Source organism: Schistosoma mansoni, chromosome 6 (genome assembly GCF_000237925.1).
Source record: "Schistosoma mansoni strain Puerto Rico chromosome 6, complete genome".
Taxonomy (NCBI): Eukaryota; Metazoa; Platyhelminthes; class Trematoda; order Strigeidida; family Schistosomatidae; genus Schistosoma; species Schistosoma mansoni.
In genome coordinates, this window is record NC_031500.1 from 16957547 (window position 1) to 16963820 (window position 6274).

General features: G+C 36.6%; 1 protein-coding gene and 1 non-coding gene across 2 annotated transcripts in view; both read left to right on the forward strand.

Annotated features, from left to right (window-relative positions):
- Nucleotides 1-6274, forward strand: part of Smp_131280 (putative bcl-2 homologous antagonist/killer (bak)) — a gene marked incomplete at its 3' end in the record, with an annotated part of 59181 nt that overhangs the window by 23109 nt on the left and 29798 nt on the right. The gene's annotated exons all lie outside the window — the stretch shown is intronic.
- Smp_tRNA_01223_Gln_TTG.1.1 lies at nt 137-203 on the forward strand. The gene has a single exon. It is a non-coding gene (tRNA).

Sequence of the window (6274 nt, forward strand, 5' to 3'; positions counted from 1 at the left end):
AATAAACACGGGATGCACATATGCCAATTAGAGGCTGACCAGTTGCAGTCCTAAACATCAATGGGAAGATTCAAACCAAATAATACCAAGTGAATTTAAACTTCACCTCATTGCACAAGTAAATGGCTATCAGGACTCAGTAGCTAAGTGGATAACGCGATGGCGTTTGAAGCGAAAGGTACTGGGTTCGAGTCCCAGAGTGAACATCAACTCTGAGATGCAGGTACATCCAGCTGAAGAGTCCCAAATAGGATGAAACGTGCGTCAAACTGGATTCCACTACTAGCCACTATCCATCTTTGCTTATGATGCTTGTCATGTTTTGTAAGATATGCCTATTTAACGTTTTTAAATTTCCATGTCCGGAAACGGGTCTTAATTAGTAAAATGATCAATACTACATAGTTACCAAAAATTAGTATCATAACTGTAAAATCAGTATAAAAATATTTTATAGGAACCATGTCACATTGTTACAGGATGTACAAGTTGATATTATATAAGTATTTTAAAGTACATTTATTAGTTGTTAAGCATGTATTCAAATAGATACTACTGATTGATTTTTATTATTGGTTTTTTACTCTTTGATTTCGTCAACAGTAAAACTGGATAAAACAAGTTTCGACCCACCTGGTCAAAGTATCATTGTGAACTTACAGCTGAAATTATTACGCTTTTCATCAAACTTGTATTTTCATACTGGTAGGTGATCTTTAAATATGATCAGAGAAGAAGCAGTGACCAAGGTTAAAAAAGACAAATCAATGGGTATTTAGATTCATTTAGTATTGTTTGTTTGAATCTTTCCATTGATGTTTAGGATTGAAACTGGTCAGTCTCTTATTGGCATATGTGAAAACTGTGCGTATTGCCTCGATATAGTCTTAATTCACAAGCATTATAAGCGAAGATGGACAGTGGCTAGAGACTGATCAACTACAGTCTCAAAAATCAATGGCAAGATTCAAACAAACAATACTAAGTGAATTTAAACTTCACCTCATTGCACAAGCAAGTGACTATCAGGACTCAGTAGCTAAGTGAATAACGCGATGACGTTTGAAGCGGAAGGTACTGGGTTCGAGTCCCAGGTACATCCAGCCGACGAGTCCCAAATAGGACGAAACGCGCGTCCTGGATTCCACTGCTAACCACTATCCATCTTTGCTTCAATGTTTATTTGTTATTGAACATAATGAAGGTTAAAAACTACGTTACCTTGATGGGAAATATCTCGACATCGAGAGGTTATTCTCAGAAGTGACAAGTCGTGAATATCCAGTTGATTCTACAGAACGTTGGGTCCATAAAGATCTCGTTGATGGTCAGATGACTTAAGTAGAATAGTACATTTAATCTATGTGAGTAGTTATTTAATAATTTTCTTTTTTTTTCACGGTAAATAAATGGCACAAAATATTGTAGATGTTTGTTTTGTAATAAGTAGAAGTTGAAGTTAGACATTAACACAGTTGGATGCGGGATCAGTGGTCTATCGGTTAAGTGCTCTGGAGCGAGACTGGTAGGTCTTGGGTTCGGATCTCGCGAGTGAGGGATCGTGGATGCGCACTGCTGAGGAGTCCCATAGCAGGGCGAAACGGCCGTCCAGTGCTTCCAGGTTTCCATGGTGGTCTAGCTTCAATTGACTCACGCTTTCAACTATGAAAATACTAAATCTCCACAAAACCCCTTCTGATAATAATAATAATAATAAGTATATCATAAGCGGATGTCACGAAAGTTAAAACAACTACAATAACGGATTACTTAAAAATTGCAGGCTCAAAATTTCCAGGATTCTCTGGACTCCATAATTACTCACTATCGGGTATCTTTTAGTGGCCCTATGTCCGACTCCCGTTAGATAGGACAAATAACTGTTTTTGAATGATTGCTATCAAAATATATATCTTGGCTACCCTCGTATATTTATCGACTTGCGTTAGTGAATAACAGAATTAAATTAGTCAAGTTCGAGAATGAAATTTGAATGTGTGTATTCCATACAACCGTTGATCAGAAAGTGAAGCAAAACAAAATGACACACCATGGAGAAGGCGAGTAAGCCAACTCGATATAATCAGGCATTCATGGTCAGACAAAAATAAGTTACAGATATGTGATGAGTCAATAAAGGAATACACACATCGTACGCTTACAGTCAATGTTAAGAAACCAATAAGTGACAAGGTCGAAACCTGGTTTAAGAAAACTGAATAGATTGTTCTGTCCAGAAACTAGAGCAACCTATATGGGATCGACATAAAGCCAGCCACTACAAAGCCCTCCCCCCACAATAGAAAATGGTACATTAATTTGAAAAAAATGCTTATTTTCCAAAATGACACAGAAGTATATGGTTAACGTTAACAACAAGTAGCGAAAAAAAACTTTAATATATCTGTTAGAGTACAGTGTCATGTGAGGAGTGAGTGTACTATAGGAAAGTGTTATGCTTCTTGAAAAAAAATACGTAGTTATCGTAAAAGCACAGACATTAGCATGCGATTATTAGGAACTTAATAAGTGTATAGAAAACTAACATGCATATGTGTTGTGTATCATCGATCAAACAAACAATGGATGAAGCTTGGTTTAGATAATAAGTAAAGATGGATAGTGGCTAGCAGTGGAGTTCAGGACGCGCGTTTCGTTCGCTGCTAGCCACTATCCATCTTTGCTTATAATGCTTGTCAATTAAGGCTATATCGAGGCAATACGCCCAGTATGCTCATATGCCAATTAGAGAGTGACCAGTTGCAGTCTTAAACATCAATGGGAAGATTCAAACAAACAATACTAAGTGAACTTGGTTTAGATTGCTGTTGGAAAAGTAGGAAATGACGATTGCTGCATATGAATGAGATGAGTGAACATTAGTTGCACATCGAGAACATAGGTTCTTACTGCTGGAAGTATGACTCTAAAATTATTTCTATGATAGGGTTGTTCACCGTTGCCAGATTTGGGTAGTTGTGACTATGCCGCGCAAGAGGTCCGCTTAGACTGAGCAATCTTGAATATGCACGGGTCGCTAGACCGCCAATTTACTGTACAGGTTGTTTGAAATACGAGCAGCTAGTAAATATGTCAGAAATAAATGATATATCTGTGGTTTTATATGAAACAATGATTCCCTTGCATTGATGACTATTTTGAATTTGAATTCCAAACACAGTATATTTGTTTGTGCCCATCTAATTCCTCTTGATTAAATTGCGATATTGCTAGGAATACTGGTTTATATTATAATTCAAATACTCTTAAACATCACATTGGCGTCGCGATGGAGCCTGTGATGAAACGGTTAGACATACATTCAGATTTTAACGCTTTTGAGGATTACATGGAGAGGTTCGAAATCTGAACTATGACCAAAGAAGATGTTGAGGGTTTCAATATTGTGGCCCATTTCCTTACATTCATCGGAAAAGAAGCTTACAGCCTAATAAAGACTTCGGCATTTCCAGACAAACCGATTCCACTCCCTTATGCAACTCTTAAGCAACTACTGCTGAACAATGTGAAGTATATAAATTCCGAATGCAGTAAAGGAGGAGAATTCGATGAAATCGCTCTCCAGAACATCACGAATTTCACTACTTTACTACGTCGTCTCAGTCCAATACGTAATCAAGGTTATTCAGATAACAATTCATTGGTGATTTGTGAAACAGTTCACGAAGATGAGCACAAGTTTGGTAAATGCTTGTTCTGTGACAAGTTTCATCCATGTAATTCATGTGTATTTCGTAATTCTGAAAGCCTTAAATGGGGTGAAACTGGACACATTTAGTCAGTTTGTAATATAACTATTCATTTCGCTGAAAGAAATGCTAAAATTTGGAATTGGGATTTTACTAAGTTGGATGTTTCTAATGATCACTCATCTTTATGCAAGACTCCTAGAAGCGGTATAACGTAACATAGCAGTCCAGAGTTGAATGGAATACAGAATCATTGTGCGAGAAAAGTTTCCAATCAACCAACTTCTTATCAGATTTCTCATATTATTGTACCAGATATGGTTTGTCATAATGATTCACATGTTTCTGATGAAATTTCTTACAACTCAGAATAATATGTCGAATGAGTCAAGTCATGATGAAAAACCGGATTCAGTTTTGGTAGATGCTAATTTTCCTAATAATCCATTATTCTCTAATGAAACTCTTAATAAATTTGAGGGGAATATTTCAGAAAAATCAAATCCAGATGTCATATCAAATGCTATTCATCGTCGTAATGAATTTATCTCTAGTGATACTCCTAATGAATGTGACAAATATGTTCCGAATGAGTCGAATTCTAGTCACATTTGTGATGTTATTTTATCAGATGTTGGATATTCTCCAAGCCAATATTTGTTGAGTAGAATCCCTAGTCAGTGGTATGATGAATCAGAGGGAATAGCAAGTTTTCCTGAAGTAATCAGAGAACCAGTTTGCCTAAATATGGAGTTCGCACAGGCAGAGAATCCAAATCAACTCCAAGATTATCCTAATGAGTATGAGATAGATGCATGTTTTCCATTCGATTGTTTCACAGGTGAATCAAACCTAGATGAATGCATGTTTATCTGTGTATTGTAATATGGATAACAAAAAGAATATGTATCGTAATTTTTATTCAAGTCGAAGTCACATGATGGAATACCTCAAATTACGTGTCAGTGTATATGCCCAAATACTCACATACAGTAATTGAAGTGTGAGATTTGAGAAGATAATGAAAATTGGGAACGTCGAATTGGTTATAACCTTGTGACGTAAGGACCCAAGATTATTTTGTGGGGGAGGATAGTGTTGGAATGTCTATGGTGCAAATTCCCAATATCAGTGCACAGCCGACATAGTGATTGTATGCAATTCCAGGACCCATGTGAGTCCGTTCCAATTTCGGTTGTTAATTCTAATACTAGCGAGTGTATTCTAGATAATACAGAGTCTATATCCAATACGCTGTTGAAAAGACGTAAGATTATAAATTTATCTGTAAACAATCCTTACTTATTTTTGATTACTTAAAATTTCATTTATTTCGTACATATTTTTTCATGTACTATGAACATTTTGATTGACATGAAGCGAAAGATGTTTTTACGAATACACACCTCTGCTCAAATTCTTGCCAAGCACAAAGTATGTTTTCACTATCAATCCCACCAATCAATCAATATTAAACGAACTACTTTGGTATCAACCACTGTTGAATTCAGAGACTAGTTCAGCTGAGCAGTGCTCAGGGGATTATAAGGCCACTAATGTAGTGAGCCCGCCGACAGACAACCTAATGCACCAAGCTACGTCGACGATCAAGCTTCCGCAATCCGTACTTTCAATGGAGAAACTCAATGTAGCTTACTCAGTTGACAACCTCATCGATAATATTATCATACCACTGCTGAAGTGGTAAGCTCGATTTCGAACTTAACGCAACCTAAAAATCTACTCAGGCAGTAAACATCTAAAACTCTACAGGTCAGACAAACTAACGGAGTGGCTGACTTAATCGGCGAGGTACTCAAACGACTCATTTTCTAATTCCACTCATTCATCAAAGCCAGTACTGCAGAGATATGGATATGTTCAAACCACATTATTTTACCAATCCTTTGTCCGTGTCTACTCTGCTCACTGATCCATTTGGCGGATATTTCGATAATGGTTGTAACAACCATATTCTCGTTATTACACTATGGCTGGATCGATCATCTTTATATTGTTCTGAATTAATTATCACATCAATGACTTAATTGTTATCGTTCATTTTTTGGATATATGGCTATCATATTGTGATGTTTAAGAGTATTTGAATTATAGTATAAACGAGTATTCTGAGAAATAACGCAATTCTATCAAGAAGAATTAGATGAGCACGAACGAAAATACTGTATTTTGAATTCAAAATCAAAACAGTCATCAATCCAAAGAAATCATTGGTTCATATAAACACCACATCCACCACAGCTTAAATTGAAGTGTGTCTGTAATCGATTGTACTTCTTCTTAAGTTCATCTTACATCTCTTCGACAGTGTATTGGATATAGACTCTGTATTATCTAGAATACACTCGCTAGTATTAGAATTAACAACCGAAATTGGAACGGACTCACATGGGTCCTGGAATTGCATACAATCACTATGTCGGCTGTGCACTGATATTGGGAATTTGCACCATAGACATTCCAACACTATCCTCCCCCACAAAATAATCTTGGGTCCTTACGTCACAAGGTTATAACCAATTCGACGTTCCCAATTTTCATTA